The sequence below is a fragment of the Symphalangus syndactylus genome, chromosome 2, assembly GCF_028878055.3.
Source record: "Symphalangus syndactylus isolate Jambi chromosome 2, NHGRI_mSymSyn1-v2.1_pri, whole genome shotgun sequence".
Lineage (NCBI taxonomy): Eukaryota > Metazoa > Chordata > Mammalia > Primates > Hylobatidae > Symphalangus > Symphalangus syndactylus.
The window spans coordinates 121762866-121781048 of NC_072424.2; the positions used below are offsets into that span (position 1 = coordinate 121762866).

An 18183-nucleotide genomic window follows, 5' to 3' on the forward strand; every position below is an offset into this window, starting at 1 on the left:
ATGTAGTTACCTAGGTGGTTGCCATTTCTGGTGCTCTTTACTGCTACCTGGCATTATTTTCCTTCTTTATTAAATCAATTGACAGTAAATGTGAGAGTTAAAAAAAAAGATTTCCTTTAGTATTTCTTACACTGTGGGTCTACTGGGATTAATTCTTTCAGCTTTAGTACATCTGAAAAAGTCTTTATTTCACCTGTTATTTTCCTACCAAAGAAAGTGCTTGCATGTTTCACCTTTTTTGAAAGATATTGTCACAACTATAGATTTCTAGATTAACAGTTTTAGCTTTCTGTACTTGGAAGGTGTTGTTCCACTGTCTTCTGGATTACATTCCTTCTGACAGGAAGCCTTCTGTCATGTTTGTTCCTCTGAATGTATAGTCTTTTTTTTCTCTGCTTTAAAATCGGTCTTTACTACTGGTTTTAAACTATTTGATTATGGTGTCCCTTGGTGTAGTTTTCTTCATGTTTTTGTGCTTGCTTGATATTTATTTAACTTAGATTTGTGGATTTATTGTTTTCATCAAATTTGGCAAGTCTTCAGCCATTATATCTTTATTTTCTGTCCTCCCCGTCCTTTGGGGACTCCAATTACATACATATTTGGTCATTTCAAGTTGTCTCACAGCTCACTGATGTGCTATTCACTTTTTTCTAGTTTTTTTTTTTTTTTTCCATTCAGTATCTCATTTTGTATAATTGCTATCCAGTGTATTTTAGGATTTTAATCCTATCCAGTGTATTTTTCACCTCAGGTGTTTATAAAATCTCTAGAAGTCTAGAAGTTCAATTTAGGTCTTTTTATAGCTTCCATCTTTTCTTAACCACCTTATGCTTTCCACTACCATCTTGAGTATATGGAGCATAGTAACAAAAACTATTTGAATATCCTTATTAAATCTATTTAATTTATTTTAGTATCTCCACTTATTAGATGTGTGTCACTTCTGGGTCTATTTCTATTGATTGAGTTTTCTCTTCACTATTGAATTTTCCTGCTTCTCTGCACATCTGGTAAATTCTGATCGAACACTACATATTGCATACTTTATTAATGGGTGCTGGATATTTTGTATTTCCTTAAATATCCTTGAGCTTTGTTCTCCGATACAGTTAAGCTACTTGAAACAATTTGATCCTTCAAACCAAGTGTCTGCAAACTAGGCCCACAGGCCAAATCTGGACCACTGCCTATTTCTATAAATAAAATTTTATTGGAATACATTCTGATACATGTAAATACATTTGCTTACAAATTGTTTATGGCTGTTTTAACACTAGAAGGGCAGAAGTGAGTAGTTACAACAGAGACCACATGGCCCACATATCCTAAAATATTTTCCATCTGGCCCTTTACAAAACAGTTTTATGACCTGTCTTGAATGGCTTACTTTTAAGATTTTTTAGGCAGGATCAGATTAGACTAGTCTAGGGCTAATTTTGCCTCATCGCTGAAGCATTAGTCTTCTGAGTACACCATCTAATCCCACTTATATACAAGGTTTTTCCACTCTGAATGGTAGGGGGGGTGGGGGGGACACACTCTTCACTGCCTTATATGAGCTACTTTTTTCTTCCCAGTGGCTCTTTCCTCATCCATGGGTAGTTCTCTTATGCATATGCACTAATCAGCACTCGGCTAAAGTCTCCAGGAGAGCCCTCTGAAGATCTCTGGAGCTCACTCTCTGTGTAACTAACTCTCTCTTCTCTGGTACTCTGTCCTTCAAATTCTAGCTGCCTCAGCCTCCCAGAATTCCTAACTCCATCATCTCAACCTAGGATAAGCTGTGTTTGGGTTCTGCCTTCCTGCACTGCAGCCTGGGGCAAATCATTTGTTTTTTCCTTCTCCCAGGGTTCACTGTCTTGTGCCACTTGTCCAATGTCAGAATGCCTTTGTTTCATAAGTTTTATGGGCTTTTTATGTGTGTCTGTTTGTTAGGCTATTTTAGGCGAGAGAATAACTCCAGTTCCTGTTATTAGAAGATGGCTGGAAGCAGAAGTCCTCTCAGCACGAAGTTCCAATCCTTCATACTTGCCTTAGTGCTTTATATTTACAATAAATTGTCCCAGCTCAAGCCATTTACCCAATTCTATGATCAGTCAGCAACTAGAGAAGGGTGTAATAAGCAAAGTCAAACTACTATAGCATCCCTTTCCCCAATCTCACTTTCCTATCTTTGTGGGATATATATTGTGGGATATTATATATGGTGGACTTGGTTTTTAAGATTTATCTTTTTCATTAAACCAGTATTTATTGAGTGGTTGTTTTTCCTGGCATTGTTCTAGGTGCTGGGGATTCACCTTTGTGAACAAAACATGCAAAAATTCCTACCCTTGTGAAGCGCACCTATGAATTAAGCTTATCTTTGAATTAATTGTTTCTAGTAGCTTAACTGCATCCCATAACAAAGCTCAAGTAAAATATGTATCAGATGGTGATTAAAAAAATAAAAGTAATGAAGAGACAGGAAGCGCTAAGAGATTTAGCAGTGAAAACAGTGTCAATTTAAAACAGGCTGGTCGGGGAAAAAGGCACCGGTGAGAGGATGACAATTTAGCGAAGACCTGAAGGAGGTAAGGATGTAAGTCATGTGGCTATTTCTGGGTACAATAATTGCAAAACTCTGATGCAGAAATAAGAAAACTGGTATGGCTAAAGCAGTCAGTGAAGGGAAGCGGTAAAAGATTAGGCCAGAAGTAATGGGACCCATAGCACATCGGAGCTGATAAGCCTCTGTAAGCGAGACGGGAGGGACTGGAGACACTGGAGCAGGAAAGTAACATGATCAGACTTACAGTTTTAAATAATTTATCGGGCTGTTGTGTGGAGAGTGAATTCTAGGGGAGAAAGTATGAAACCAGGGAGACCAGTTAGAAGGCTACTGTTATAAAGAGATGATGAAGGTGTGTACCAGTGCAGTAGCAGAAGAGCTGGGAGAAGTGGTCACCTTCTGGATTTATGGAAGGTGGGGCTGACAGTATCTCCTGACAGCTGGATGTGTAGAGGGTGAGAGAAACGAGATGAGGATGCTGCAAAGGCACCTGGCCTGTGCAACTGGAAGAAGAGTCTTCCTCATCTCGGTAAATGGCTACTTAGGATGAAGGAAGTTTGGCTGGGAACAGAGAAGAACTCAGGAGCTCAGGTGCAGACACATTAGGTTTGATATGCCTATTAGACATCCAGCAATTGGATATTTGAATCTGGAGTTTAGAGAAGAGGTCCACAGTATGACTATGGGAGGAAGCTGCTGATGTAGTTTGGAAGACAAGGTCATTGAAAGAGAGGAAATCAAGAAACCAAGAAGCTAGGCTGTTAAGACTCTACGAAGCCTGAAAATCACCAAGAATTAGGACACATTAGTCTTACAGGGAAGGACAGATCCTGAATCTTCAAGGAATAAGGAACAATGATGTATTTTTACTTTCCAGATTTTAAATTTTTATGTTGTCTTATAACTATATTTATAAGAATGATTTAGGCCTAACTCCAAGTCAGCTGTTTTAAGCTAATCCAACTGTCCTTTTATGGTCCAACTTGCGTTCTGCTCAAATGTCCTTCTTTTCTTTCACTATCATTCTGAAAAATGTACAATTAATTCTGTCCTTTATATGTTTCCTAAATTCTAAAGCAAAATTTCTCAAATTTTTCCGTGGAGCACCAGTTCGATGGTATATTTGGTGAGGTAGGGGTTGTATGGTGAAATATGTTTGAGAAACACCACAGACCAAAGGCCGTCGATAATCACTTGTTGGAAATAAACAAGTCTAATTTGATTTTAACTCAGCTTTTTTCCCAAATTTAAATGACCATAGCTCATTTTCCATATAATATCAGTTAACAACCTAAGGAATGAGTATGCCAAGGTAGGTACTATCGGGAAGACTGTATTAGAGGTGTGTGTCTTCTTGGTGGCTTCAAAAGAGGTGAAACAGAACCTGCTAGAACAAGATTCAAGATACAGACTTAGAATCTGTCAGAGAATGCAAATCCTTAAGTTACTTTGTAACAATATTCTCCTCTCCTGCTAACATGATGAAAAACAAAACCATCTCAGAAAATAACTTCTCAAAGATGTATTTAAAATTGGTTTAGTATATTTCAATTCTCCTCCGTAAAAATTCATAGACTATTTAAAAACAAAGATACGTAAATATGTTTTGGAGGAAGACTAATGCCCAACAGGATGTCTGCATCTATATACAACCTCAGCTCTGCCCTTTGCTCCCACTAACCATAACTCTGATAAGAAGTCACTATAAGGAAACAAATGCCCCTAGGCCAAGACATGTACTTCAAAAATCACTATCAAAATAACTATTATCTAAGAGTACCTGAAAAAGTGAGACAGACTTCAAAATAATGTAAGAACCAAATAACAAAAAAGTTTTGCTCCAATTTTTGCTCTAGGAGCTCTAAAAAACCATTATCAAGTTATTACAGAAGACAAGGTATTGGGGGAAGAGGATAAAAGAAATTGAAATATCAGCTTACAAAAGTCAATCACGACGTTTATGAATCAGGCAGGAACAATCTGCAAACAAAAATAAAAATTACTAGTTTTATATAGTATTTGCACATGCATTTGTTAATTATAATGTTGAGATCATTGTAGGTTCCTATGCAATTTTAAAAGAGCCTTTACTCAGTTTCCCACAATAGTAACATTTCACAAAACAACAGTACAATATCACAACTGATACGTTTATATTAATACCATCTACTAGTCTATTGCGATTTCCCATTTAATTGTATTAGTGTGTTTTATACAGTTTTATCACATGTGTAGGCTCACATATCTACCACTAGTCAAAATATTGAATGGTTCCATCAAAAGGATCCACCATGTTGCTCTTTTACAAACACACACCACCACCTTTGCCACAATCTCTTTCTGCCCCTGACCCATTGCACATCTATTTTTAACACTAAAATAATAACAACATTTACAAAAAGTATTTCACTCCTTGTCCATAGTTCTATGTCTACTACTACTACTACTACTTCCTAGTTATATGTCAAATCTTGAATGAATACTTTTAGTTTTCTGCATTAAAGTTTTAGTTTAAGGAATATGTTCTCCAGGGAGAAGTTTTTTTCACTGTTAGCATGGCATAAATCACTCATTTCAAAAATCAAAACACAAAAAGTAAGGGAGCCAGAAGTGTTGTCTGCACTCACAGATTCCATATTTTCAACATATTACTAACAAGAAACCTCTGAGTGCTTACCATGGGCCAAGCTACATATTATATATTATTATATGTGTGTGTGTGTGTATACACATATATATTAAATTATATAAAAATACATATAATATATATAAAATATATATTATATATAAAATATATAAAAAATATATATATTTATATATATATATAAAATATATAATATATATTATATATATTTTATATATAATATATATATATAAAATTTAATCCTTTTACCAAGCCTTTGATGTATGCACATTGACCCTGTTTGGCCCAGGAGAAAATTGAGGCACCAAGAGGTTTACAAGTCACCTAAAGTCGAACAACTAGCAAGTGGCAAATCCTGGAACCTGGGACCAGACTCTGGGCACCCAGACTCTACCATCCCTCTAGGAAACCCATGATAAAGTCAAGATGTTTTAATGTCACCATTCATTGCTATGACAAATAAATAACTTAATTATTGGTAAGATTCACTTTAACATACCAGAATTCAACAAGGAAAATGTCCAAAGCAATGATGTGTAAAATGGAAGGAGTATTTTATTCAAGCATGAAATCATAGGAAATTGCCAAAAACAAAGGTTGGGACATGCAGAAAAGATTTTATATTATAGCAACAAACTGTTCACCAGCCTTGAACAGATAGTCTTAACATTCGTTGGGGATTGACAGGCAGCAGTTTATACATAGTCAAGATTGCTCTTGAAAAAGACATATTCAATTGAGCAGAGATGATGATGGGAGAACTGAAATTTTTGAACAGATAAAAGCTTCAAAATTAGGCTCTTCAGCCAATAGAGACATTTAAAACTCCAAGGATAATGTTCAGGTTATGGTAATTTAACAGACATTTATTGTGACAAACTTTCTGTAGGTTTATTAGCTTAATAATATAGCATTATTACTGAGGACTAGTATTCTCTTCTGTGAAACTACACAGCACATTTATGCATAGCTGTGACAGTTTTGCCTATCATTCAACAGTACTTAAAAGGCGCCTACTCAATAAGCCATTGATATGCTGCCCCAAATACCCTGGCGAGGCTTTCTTTACAGTGCTAATTTTACAGACGTCTCCTGGATGATCTAAGTTCAAGAGGCAGCCAGGGGAGGAGAATGCATTATTAGCATGGTTTGGTGTGCATATAACCGAGTTATACATAGGAACTAGGGAAATGGAGCTCTGAAGTTCATCTTCCACAGGAAGATACATGCTATTATTCTCGACTTTCTGGGAGGGAAGTTAATTCATTACTTCGTTAACATTGAAATATATTAAAAACATTTTCAGTTAAAAGGTATCTAAAAAGAAAAAAACCTTTAAATTAAAATGGTTACATCTTATGAGATTTCTAGAAATCACTATTAATTGATTTTAAGTAGCTTTATAATCTCCCCCAGTTACTCAAGGCTTTTATTTATTTATTTATTTATTTATTTATTTATTTAGAGACAGGGTCTCTGTCACCCAGACTGAAGTGTGGTGATGTGATCAAGGTTCACTGCAACCTTGATCTCTGGGGCTTAATTGATCCTCCCACCTCAGCCTCCCAAGTAGCTGGGACTACAGGCATGTGCCACCACAGCTGGCTTTTCTTTTTTTTTTTTTTTTTTTGGTAGAGATAAGGTCTCACTATATTGCCCAGGCTAGTCTTGAACTCCTGGGCCCAAGAGATTCTCCCACCTTGGCCTCCCAAAGTAAAAATTCACATTTTCTTAAAGGTGGGTAAGCAAAGGATCAGGGTGAAGGAAACCCTCTCCTTTTCAGACACCACCCTACGATGCCTGCTTGCCCTTCACCAAGAAGCCAGCTGTCCGTGGCTGGGCCAACGTGACAGACTCAGGCGACATTGGATCTAGCTCTCTTTTCAATGGCTCCAAGAGTTAAGACTTTTATAAGCATTATTATTTCAAGAAAACACTGTGTCTTGGTCTTCTTGAGTAAATACAAGGCAGATAGTAACCTTAATTTTCTCTGAAAACTCTGTCTAGAACATGGGACAAAATAGATGTCAACGTTTTAAGAACGAAGGAAAATCAGAATTCCTCATTTATCTCCAATTCTTCTCCCAGGGAAACACATATACAAAGCCTCCTTTAAGTTTAACATGACTTGTTTCTCATATCTTTCTAAAAGCATATTGTTTATTTAGAATAACCTTCCTATCTTGTCTGCCAAGCTTTTCCCATACATACAAGATAAAAACTGAGAAACACTTTTCCATTCCCAGTAATGTTTGTCTAGTAAGTCTTGGTAAGTAATAACGATTATGCCTAAACTAACATCACTCTTTCTCTGCTGCTAAACACAGTCATCTGGTGGTGTACGGTGTGACCTGTATGGTTCCTCAGTGGTTCACCATTCTAGAACATCCTACAAGATTAACTAAATTTTCAAGTTTGTGTATCACCTCAGCTATAACATTTATGTTTATGTCACTGTTTTTAAGTTGTTAAATTCTTAGAGGATAAAGACTATATCTGTATAACTTAGTTTACAAAGAATAGCCATGCATGAACATCCCATAAATGCCCTTGGCAGTGATGAGCACAATCACAGCAGAGTTAATGGCAGGTTGGCTCCACTTCATCAGAGGTTCTGGAGGAGGAAACCAAGATCTTCCCTGAAAGGCAAGACCTGGCATCAGGGGCTACTGTGGGCACTTTCCTTTGAATTGCATTTATCTGCCAGGAAGATGATATCCTTTATTGTTTTACATGAAAGCATTTGAAAATTCTAAAACCTGACCATGCCTGCCTTGGTCAGTTCAGGTTGCAATAACAAAGTGCCATAGACTGAATGGCTGACACAACATTTATTTTTCACAGTTCTGGAGGGGGGAAGTCTGAGATCATGGTGCCAGCATGGGCAGGTTCTGGTGAGGAACCTCCTCCAACTGTCTACTGCTGGCTCTCCTATCCTCACAAGGTAGGAAGAAAAGCCAGCTAGTTCTCTGTCCTCTTCTTATAAAGGTACTAATCCCATTCCTGAGGGCTCCACCCTTATGGCCTAATTTCTTCCCTAAGGCCCCACTTTCAAATGCCATTTAATTAGGATTAGGGTTTCAACACATGGCTTTTGGGGGACACACACATTCAGTTCATTGCAATGCCCTTACATAGACATGAAGACAGGTCAGGTATGTTTGAAATAACTCATGGTCTGCAAAATCTCACACCAAAAATAACAGAAGGAGAAAAATTCAGAGTAGACCACTCAAAACCTATGCACTTTTGTAATCACAGCACTAACCAAATAATAATGCATACCTCAGGGATAACTTGGAAAGCCCAGATAGGCAGCTCAGTGTGTCTGGGGGTGCCCCAGGGGACATTAAAAACGCACAGAAACAATAACATGGAAAGCCTACTACAGTAGAAATGCAGGGAGGATTCAGAGATGAGTTCTCATCCCTGGAGAGTGTGATATGACAGTGAATTGTGTCAACGTGACTGTGCCACAAGTGCCAGGTTAAACATTATTTCTGGCTATGTCCATGCAGGTATTTCTGGATGAAATCAGCACTTGTGTTGGTGGAGTTTGGAGCATACCACCCTCCCAAATATGGGCTGGCATCATCCAATCCACTGAGGGCCCGAATAGAACAAAAAGGTGGAAGGAGGAGGAATTCACCCCCTTTTCTTCCTGCCCGCCTGAGCTGGGACATCAGTCTCCTCCTGTCCTTGAACTGAGATTTATACCCTGGCTCCTCTGCTTCTCAGGCATTCAGCCTTGGACCAGAATCACACCACCAGCTTTCCCGAGTCTCCAGCTTACAGACGGTTGACTGTGGGATTTCTCAGCCTTCATAATTATCAGGGTCAATTCTTTGTAATCAATCTCTTTCTCTCTCCATATATGTATCCATGGGTAAACATACATACACTCTAACTCTGCCAACTCAAATTCACTTGAGTTCTAGAGACTGCCCAACAATTATGCAACATTTCCCTAATCTTTGGTCATTTCATTTCACACCTTCTCTCCTATCTTCTAAGTGCCTTCCCCACTCCTAATACTTACACATAACATCTCTCTGTTAGCATCCCTACTTCATGCTTCTGTGAGAAAACAAAAGCTGTTGGATAGGGCATCTCTGCTTTCTATCTCTAAACTCAGAAACTTCCCTATATCCACAGGAGGATGCACCCTCCCTGGAACCAGAGGCCAACTCCACCTCTCTATTCAAAATTTCTTATACATTATCTTCTCCCTTTTTATTAAAGATACTTGTCATTGACACATACTATGCTCTGATATTCCCCATTTTTTTTTTTTTTTTTTGAGACGGAGTCTCGCTCTGTTGCCAGACTGGAGTGCAGTGGCATGATCTCAGCTCACTGCAACCTCCGCCTACTGGGTTCAAGCGATTCTCTTGCTTCAGCTTCCCAAGTAGCTGGGATTACAGGCATGTGCCATCACGCCCAGCTAATTTTTGTATTTTTATTAGAGACGGGGTTTCAACATGTTGGCCAGGACGGTCTCCATCCCCTGACCTCGGGATCCGTCCGCCTTGGCCTCCCAAAGTGCGGGGATTATAGGCGTGAGCCACCGTGCCCGGCTGACATTCCTCAATTTTTAAAGAACAAAACCTTCATTGACCTCCAGGTCCCACTATACTCCCACCCTTTCTCAGACAAACTTCTGAAAAGAACAGAAAACTTAGATAATCCCCATTTCCTTACCTCCCACTCACTTTCCAACCCATTCCCCAGGCTCTTATCTCTACCACTCTATCAAAAGATCTTTATCAAGGTCATCAAAGCAATTCTTATTATCCTCATTTTAAAAACCAGGACATTGAGGCTCAAGAGAGATTATTAGGTTGAGATAGTGAAAACGTACCTTCCCTTCAAGATATGCAAGAGCCCAGGGCTGCCCCAAGGCACTCTTTTCAGGATATTAAAGACTTCATCTTCCAGGGACCCAACCCCTCTTTCCTCCCTTGTGTCATGCCGCTGCATTATATATCAGACACACTCCTTAGAATATCTCATTGTTTTTCATTATTTTTAAATGAGAAAAAGGACCTTCCTTTGCCTATGAATGTTTTCTGTGTTGACCACTTGGTGTAAATTATTTAATTGTTCCAACCACATGAGAATAGGTGGCTTTAGCCCTTTTGTACAAATAAGAAAATTGTGGCTGAGAAAGAATAAAACCTTTCCCAACATCAGACAGATAATAAGCATTTCATTGTTTCTTAGTTGTTTCCATTAGATGATGGCAAGATAGGGGCATCACTCTGACAGATGTGACATCGTCCCATTATGTCCAGGAGGTTGGAAAACCTAGAACTGATGCAAATTTGCTATGAAGAAACACCTCAGAAACTGACTTATATATCATAATGGAACTTTATAATGAGGATTTTAATTTACCATATATCTAAATATTTATAAGTTATAAATTATGCAGACCAACTAAGTTCAAAGCTAACCCACCAAGTCCAAAATATATCTTTCCTTGACCAATTTACCTCATATTTCCTGGAAAACCATGTTTGAATGTGGACTTCTTGGAGTCTATACCTCTAGAACATGGCACTGGGGGGCCATGATATTGAATTTTGGTGATTAGGGGATCTTCCCTCCCTAGTTCTACCATGGAAGCCAAATTGGTGAGCATGAGGTGTGGAACAGAGTTATGTGCTTATCCCATAACCTGTCTGGTTTTCTAGGTATTCAGACATTGCACTCGCTCAGCACCGCCCTTAACCCAGGTGAGTGGAGCTCTGCCTTAGGATCCATGTTCCATTCTGGCCTTTCTCTAGCTGCACCATTTCCTTTATCGTGAGGATTCCAAAGGCCTAAGGGGAAGGTGCCCACCCAGGCCTACACTCCCTCTCCTAGGCTATGCTCCTGGTTCCCAGAACCATGGCATTCCTTGTCCAAAGAGCTTCAAGCCTGCTAACCAGGGACTGCACAGGCTCTTTCCTAGATCTCTGTTTTTAAGGGCAGACTGTGCCCCTGTTATATGCAGTCCCTAGATCCAAGGGTTGGCCAATGGGTGTCTGTTTGCAGGAGATGTGGACATAGTGGACAGAGTGATCCCAGAACATTAAGAGAAGGGAAGACAGGCCAGGGCCTAGTAGCCAGCTTGCCCCCCCAGTGCCATGTTCTAGAGGTATAGGCTCTAAGAAGTCGACATTCAAACACGGTTTTCCAGGAAATATGAGGTAAAATGGTCAAGGAAAGATATATTTTGGACTTCATTGGTTAGCTTTGAACTTAGTTGGTCTGCATAATTTATAACTTATAAATATTTAGATGTATGGTAAAAGTGTTTCTATTTATATTCTGGCTTGAACTCTACACCCATATAGTTAGGAGGGGCATGAGATTAGTTCTAGACTTTAATAAAAAGTTCATTACTGAGGAAAAACCATTGAATCTCTTTTTGAACTACAGTGGCTGAGAAGGCCAAGTGTTCCAGAAAGTGTACAATAACAAAGGTGGTACACTCACAAGCTTGAGTCTTTCTGTGTGAAGCAGAGTCTTCTGCAAGTCCACAGTGGATGTTTACTGTAAGCAAAAAATAAACTGTTTTTGAATGAAGCCACTGAGGTTTGGGGATGGCTTGTTAACACAACATAATGTTAGCCCATCCTGACTACATAGAAATTGGTACCAGAAGTAGGATGTTTTAGCAAAAACCTGAAATATATGACCTTGGTTTAGTGGTCAGCAAGTAGTGAGGAAAGTGATCTTAAGGGCCAGAAAGATAGTGATGTGTTTTATACAGTGGCAACATATCTGGTAAAACATTTGCCTCTGCTACTTCAGGAGGCAGATCTCCTGCAAAATTTACTTGTAGCTCTAGGAGAAGAGGTAAGAAAAAACAATTGAAATATGGTTGGACGAGGTGGCTCACAGCACCTTGGGAGGCCAAGGCAGGTGGATCACTTGAGGTCAGGAGTTCAAGACCAGCCTGGCCAATATGGTGAAACCTCATCTCTACTAAAAACACAAAAATTAGCTGGGTGTGGTGGCGTGCACCTGTAATCCCAGCTACTCGGGAAGTTGAGGAAGAAGAATCACTTGAACCTGGGAGGTGGAGGTTGCAGTGAGCCAAGATCCTGCCACTGCACTCCAGCCTGAGTGACAGAGTGAGTGAGACTCCATCTCAAAACAAACAAACAAACAAACAAAACAGAAAATGGCCAGGCACGGTGGCTCATGCTTGTAATCCCAGCACTTTGGGAGGCCAAGGCGGGAGGATCATGAGGTCAGGAGCTCGAGACCAGCCTGGCCAACACAGTGAAACCCCGTCTCTACAAAAAATAGAAAAATTAGCTGGGTGTGGTGGTGGGCACCTGTAATCCCAACTACTCAGGAGGCTGGGGCAGGAGAATTGCTTGGACCAGGGAGGCAGCGTTTGCAGTGAGCCAAGATTGTGCCACTGCACTCTAGCCTGGGTGACAGAGCTAGACTCTGTCTCAAAACAAAAAACAAAAAACAAAACAAAATACACACACACACACACACACACACACACACACACACGACACATGTATTGGTTATTATTGGCTTCATTTAACAAAGTATTTCAAGAAAGAGCTGAGCTTAGAAAATAACTATCCGGTTTCCAGGAAGTGAAAGGGAATGAGGAGACGGCAGACATTTCAGATTTTGCAAATACAAAAACTAACTTCTTCTCCACCCCTACACTAACAGTTAAAGGTAAGACTTTGAAGATCATAAGCCCAGGAAAACTTTTTTTTAAAAAAACTAAATTGTCTCAGGACAAGAATTGATAATAAATCCATTAAATCTTTTCATGTGGATAAAATGATGAGAGAATAGATCAGATTAAAAGTAAAGCTTTCCAATAGAAGCTAGCCAGTCCCAAGATAACTTCCTTTAGGACCAGAAAGACAGCTATGGGAGTGAGAATGCAAATCAATGTAGCAAATCTGAGAGCCAGGACTCACGCATGACAAAAGAAAATTCTAGGGCTGTGTTTACTAGCACACAGAATTGATTGGAGACAGATAAGAAAGCTTCCAAATTTTGGAGAGCACTGTGCTGCCAAGAAGAATAAGACTATCAGCTGAAGTCTTAAAATGATCCTTTGGCCCCCAATACTCTATATGCAGGATAGAAAGGGTTGCTCAGTTCCCAACTAGGGCAAATTCTCAAATGTCCACTTCATATATGGCTAAGGAAAAAAAAAAAAGAAAAGAACTCCCTAGGGGGCAAGGCTAGTGCTTCTGAAAATGATGAACAAGAAGGTAGAATCAGGGCCTAATCAAGAAGCATTTTACTCTCCAGGTTTGAAGGATTTCAAAATTGTTATGGACCAGGGACTCCCTAAAATATACTGGTGAAATTTATAACTTACAATGTCGGAAAGACTAGGTTTGGATCTGTATTATTTTAATAATCTCAGAAAGGTGTCAGAAACATGAGGAATTTTCCTATATATCGTAAATTTTAAGACCTCACAGTGCATGGGATGTCCACATGTTCCACACTGTGTCATCTGAGAATATGAACATCTTTCCTCCACTGTTTAAAAGCAATTTTCTAGATTGCAGTTTTAAATATCTCTGAATGTGACAAGGTATTACCATTAAAGCGTATGACACTGATTTTACACTCTGCAGAAGTGCAGACAGATTTAACAAGGCAGCCCTACTTCACAGTAGCTCTTGAAATCTCAAGTAGGAATGAAATGAAACTAATGGCATTATAACTACTACTATTATTCGCAAAAAAATGTATGGAAGATGATGACAGACAGCAGTGTGACCACTGGAGCAGCTCATATTCGGTCCCAACATTTTATTCCTGCTTGCATTTCTGGAAAATCCAGTGTTACAGATTCAAATGTGTCCTCAAAATTCAAATGTTGAAAACCCAAACCCTAATGTGACTGTATTTGGAGATAGGGCCATCAGGGAAGTAATTAAGGTTAAATGATGTCTTAAGAGTGGGGCTCTAATCCAATTAAAATTCTCATTATAAATTCTCATTATAATACATGTCAGTTTTTGATGTGTTTGCTCACAGCAAATTTGCATTAATTTCAGATTTTCCGAACTCATGGAGGTAATTGGACTATGTCACATCTCTCAGTGATGCCTCTATCTTGTCATCATCTAATGGGAACAATTAAGAGACAATAAGATAGAACCATCACAAAGAGCAGGCACCCTGAGCTCAGAATCCAAGTAATCAGAGGTCAAATGCTTGCTGTATTACTTATTAACTGTCTGATAATGGGAAAGGCTTCATTCTTTCTCAGCCAAAATTTTCTTATTTGTACAAAGGAGATAAAACTATCTATTCTCAGGTTGTTGGAACAATTAAATAAAATGATTTACAACAAGTGGTCAACACAGAAAATATTCACAATAAAGCAAGGTCCCTTTCAATTTATCCTTAAAGCTAATTAATAAAAAACTTAAACTTCAGTATTATACAGATTATTTGTATGCACGTATCAAGCTACTCTTTTCATATCATTGAATAAATGATGCATAATTTTTGGCTTTTGCTTTTTTGTTGTTATGGTTTTTTGGGGTTTTTTTTTTGCTTTGCTTTGGAAAGGGGATAAATGTTAAACTAATTTGAGGAGTAAGTTAAGCCAAGGAAACATGATTCTAAACTACATAATTTAAACAGATTTCTATACTTTGTATTTATGTGTGAACCATTTTAGTCAAAGTTTGAAATTATTTTTACCTCCTATAAATATTTGTTGAATAAATTTATGAATGTTTTCTAAGTTAAATATCTTTAAAAGCTATACTGTCATAAGATACTCATACCACTTAAAATTCAAACACTATTATGATATATATGCTTATATAAAATGTTTCAAATCTGAAATGTAAGGATTTTTTCTGCCTGAAGACTAAAGGAAGAAAGATCACCCTTTCTACACGTTTCATAATATATTTTCCAGGGATGAAAGAGAAAAGAAAATTTAACACTTGATGGGCTCAAATCTTAATTATAAAACAGAGGCTTTTGTTTCAAAGCCCAGTAATAAGTATTTCCATAAAATACCTACATTACTGGCTATATTAATGGTGGCCAGCCACAAAATTAAAGCAAAGAGAAGAACTGAAATCTAGACCTCTAATATTTTTTCCAAAAATGTCAAGCATAAAGGATGGTCAGGAGCTAACCAAAACCAAAAACTGTTTAACCTGGTCACCCTCCCACCATCGTCCACTCTATTTTGAGACCTGCTGAGCCACATCGTCCTTTAAATTGTCTTGATTTAGGGACTCATTTTCTCCGAACTGCTATGATCACAATGGTGTCACATAAAGAAGAAACACTGGGTGATTTGAGAGAACTTTAACAAGGTCTGGACATTTCTCTCACTAGGAAGTAGCTGACCCCATTACTACAGGGCACGCTTCTTATTAGGTGGATCTGGGAGAGTCCTATCACAGAGCTGTGATGTCTGCACATATGATTAGAAGCAAAAGTTGACCAAGAAGGCTTCAATGAGAAGTAGATGAAATTGAATCAAATGAACGTTTATTAAGCACCTACAAAGCACTCGTAAGCAGAAAGTATTGCAAAGACTGCCAGTTTTCTCTGATATTCATTCTTCCCTTCTTTCTTTGTAATATAATCTCTGAATTTTAAATGGGCACATGACTCCCCAGAATAAAAACATTTTTCAATGTCCCTTGAAGATAAAGGTTGTCACGTTACTGACAAGATGTAGGCAGAAATGTCATGTGCAAATTCTGGGAATTGTCCTTGAAGCAGGAGCAGAGTCTTATTTATTCCTTTTTTTTTTTTTTTTTTTTTTTTTTTCTGACTGAAATACAGACATCATAGCTAGAACTTGGCTAGCCATCTTCGATCATGAGGTAGACGAACAGAACAAGGATACAGAACTTAGAGTTCAAAAACAGACACACATACTCAGGCACTTGATTTTCAACAAGGGCACCATGCAATTCAATGGAGGGAAAGAAAAATTCCTCCAAAGATTCTAGAGCAATTAAATTTCGATCCTGAAAAAAATTAACCTTGACCCTTATCTCACATCATACAGAAATTAATTTGAGATAGATGATGGAATGGGTCACAGATCTAAATGTAAAAAAAAAAAAATGGGTATCTTCATGATTGAGGGATAGACAAAGATTTCTTAAACAGGACAAAAAACAAATCATTAAAAAACCGATGAACGGGATTCCATTAAGACACCAAAAGACAGCATCAAAAGATAAACAGAAAAGTCATGAAATCATCAAGGAAATGCACATGAAAACCATGAGACCATGAAGCCATGAGATATCACCTCAAACCCACCAGAGGGCTTAAAGTGAAAAAGACTAACAATATCAAGTGCTGATGAAAATGTGCACTCCAACTACAACTCTATTGCTAGCAAAAGTGTACACATATGCATTCAGTTTTGTAAACTGTTTGGCTCCCCTATGGCCTAACAATTCTAGTCTCAGATTTGTTCCTTGGTGAAGTACTGCAAATGTCCACCAAAAGACTTGTAAGTGAGTATTCACAGCAGGTCTGTTTGTAAGAACCCAAATTAGAACACACCCACATAGCTATTAACAGAATGGATAAACAAATTGTGGTAATGGAGTCCTACTCACAAAAAATACAAAAAGAACCACCTATTGATCGACGCATCAACACAGATGACTCTAAAAAATTTACACTGAATAGAAGCCAGACACAAAAGAGTATATCCTGTTTGGTTATACCTAAAATTCAAGAATAGACAAAACAGGGAGGCTCAGGTGGGAGGATCGCTTGAGCCTGGGAGGTTGAGGCTGCTGTGAACTGTCATCCTGTCATTATGCAATCACACTCTAGCCTAGGTGGCAGAGTGAGATACCATCTTGGGGTGGAGGGGGCTAGGGGGGAAGGAATAGATAAAACTAATCTACAGTGATGGACATCAGAAGAGTGTGATCCATAGGGGAGGTGTTGACCAGGAGGTAGATGAGAGAATTTTCTCCTAGATGGATGTAATATTGTCTATCTTGCTCTTGGATGTGGTTACACAGGGGTGTGTGTGTGTGTGTGTGTGTGTGTATAAACTCATCAAGCTATATACTTAAGAATGGCAGACTTCATATGTTTTTCTTCCCCATGTATTTTAGGCCTCAACAGAAGCAGAGAAAAAGTACTTTATGAAAGATAATTAGACTCTTTTTACCTTATCCATTGCCCAGAAAAGGTTATTAGGCAAATGTAAAATTTTCTACTTAAAATAAAACAAACACCAAGCAAAGTGTGGCTAAACTTTACGGTTTTTCTTACCCCCAAATAAGCCAAAATTAGAATATTCAAACCTTATTCATTAGTATCAACAAAAACTTAGAAGGAAAGTCCAAAGAAAGTAGGAGTACACCAGTTAATCCATAGCAACTATCATGATCACCAAAGTGAAGGTTCTATAGTATATTGGCAATGAAAGCAAAGCTTTCATTGTGAATATCATTTTCAGTGTGTGTTTTACCATAAATGCTTCTGTTCATGATTTAATTATTTCTTCATTTTTAGCACAAGGGCAGTATGGCATAGAAGAAAGAGCAAGAGCTTTGATTCAGACAAACCAGTTCTGCCACTTACTAACTATATGGTGTTAGGCAAGTTTCCTAATCTCTTTGATACTAAGTTTCTTCACAATTTAAAAGAGATAATAATACTTACTTTGCAAAATGGTAGCACAATTATACTAGGTACTTAGTAGTGGTAGCTATTTGGCAATAGTTCTTTGTATGCAAGTTTCATGTTAGCCACTTGAACCCTATCTAAGAACCTGACCATCTGGAAAAGACATTTAGATATAAAGATTGGTGACGAAAGGTAAGAATTTAACCAGGGCTATAGATTATAAATTATAGGGTTTCTATGTAGCTAGTAGGGTTGTAGAGTGAGTATTCTCTGAACAGAGCTTGAAAAAAAATGGTTGAAAATTAGTTGGGGAGAAAACATTTAAGGCAGAGGAAATGGCACAAAT

General features: G+C 38.2%; 1 protein-coding gene across 36 annotated transcripts in view; it reads right to left on the minus strand.

Annotated features, from left to right (window-relative positions):
• PLAGL1 (PLAG1 like zinc finger 1) overlaps nt 1-18183 on the minus strand; it is a 131670-nt gene that overhangs the window by 39336 nt on the left and 74151 nt on the right. For 22 of the 36 annotated variants that reach the window (XM_063631923.1, XM_063631949.1, XM_063631834.1 and 19 more), the window contains one exon: nt 4495-4534. The exons of the other annotated variants lie outside the window; for them this stretch is intronic. The gene's annotated coding sequence lies outside the window, so the exon portion shown is untranslated. The remainder of the gene's footprint in view (nt 1-4494; nt 4535-18183) is intronic. 36 annotated transcript variants of the gene reach the window in all.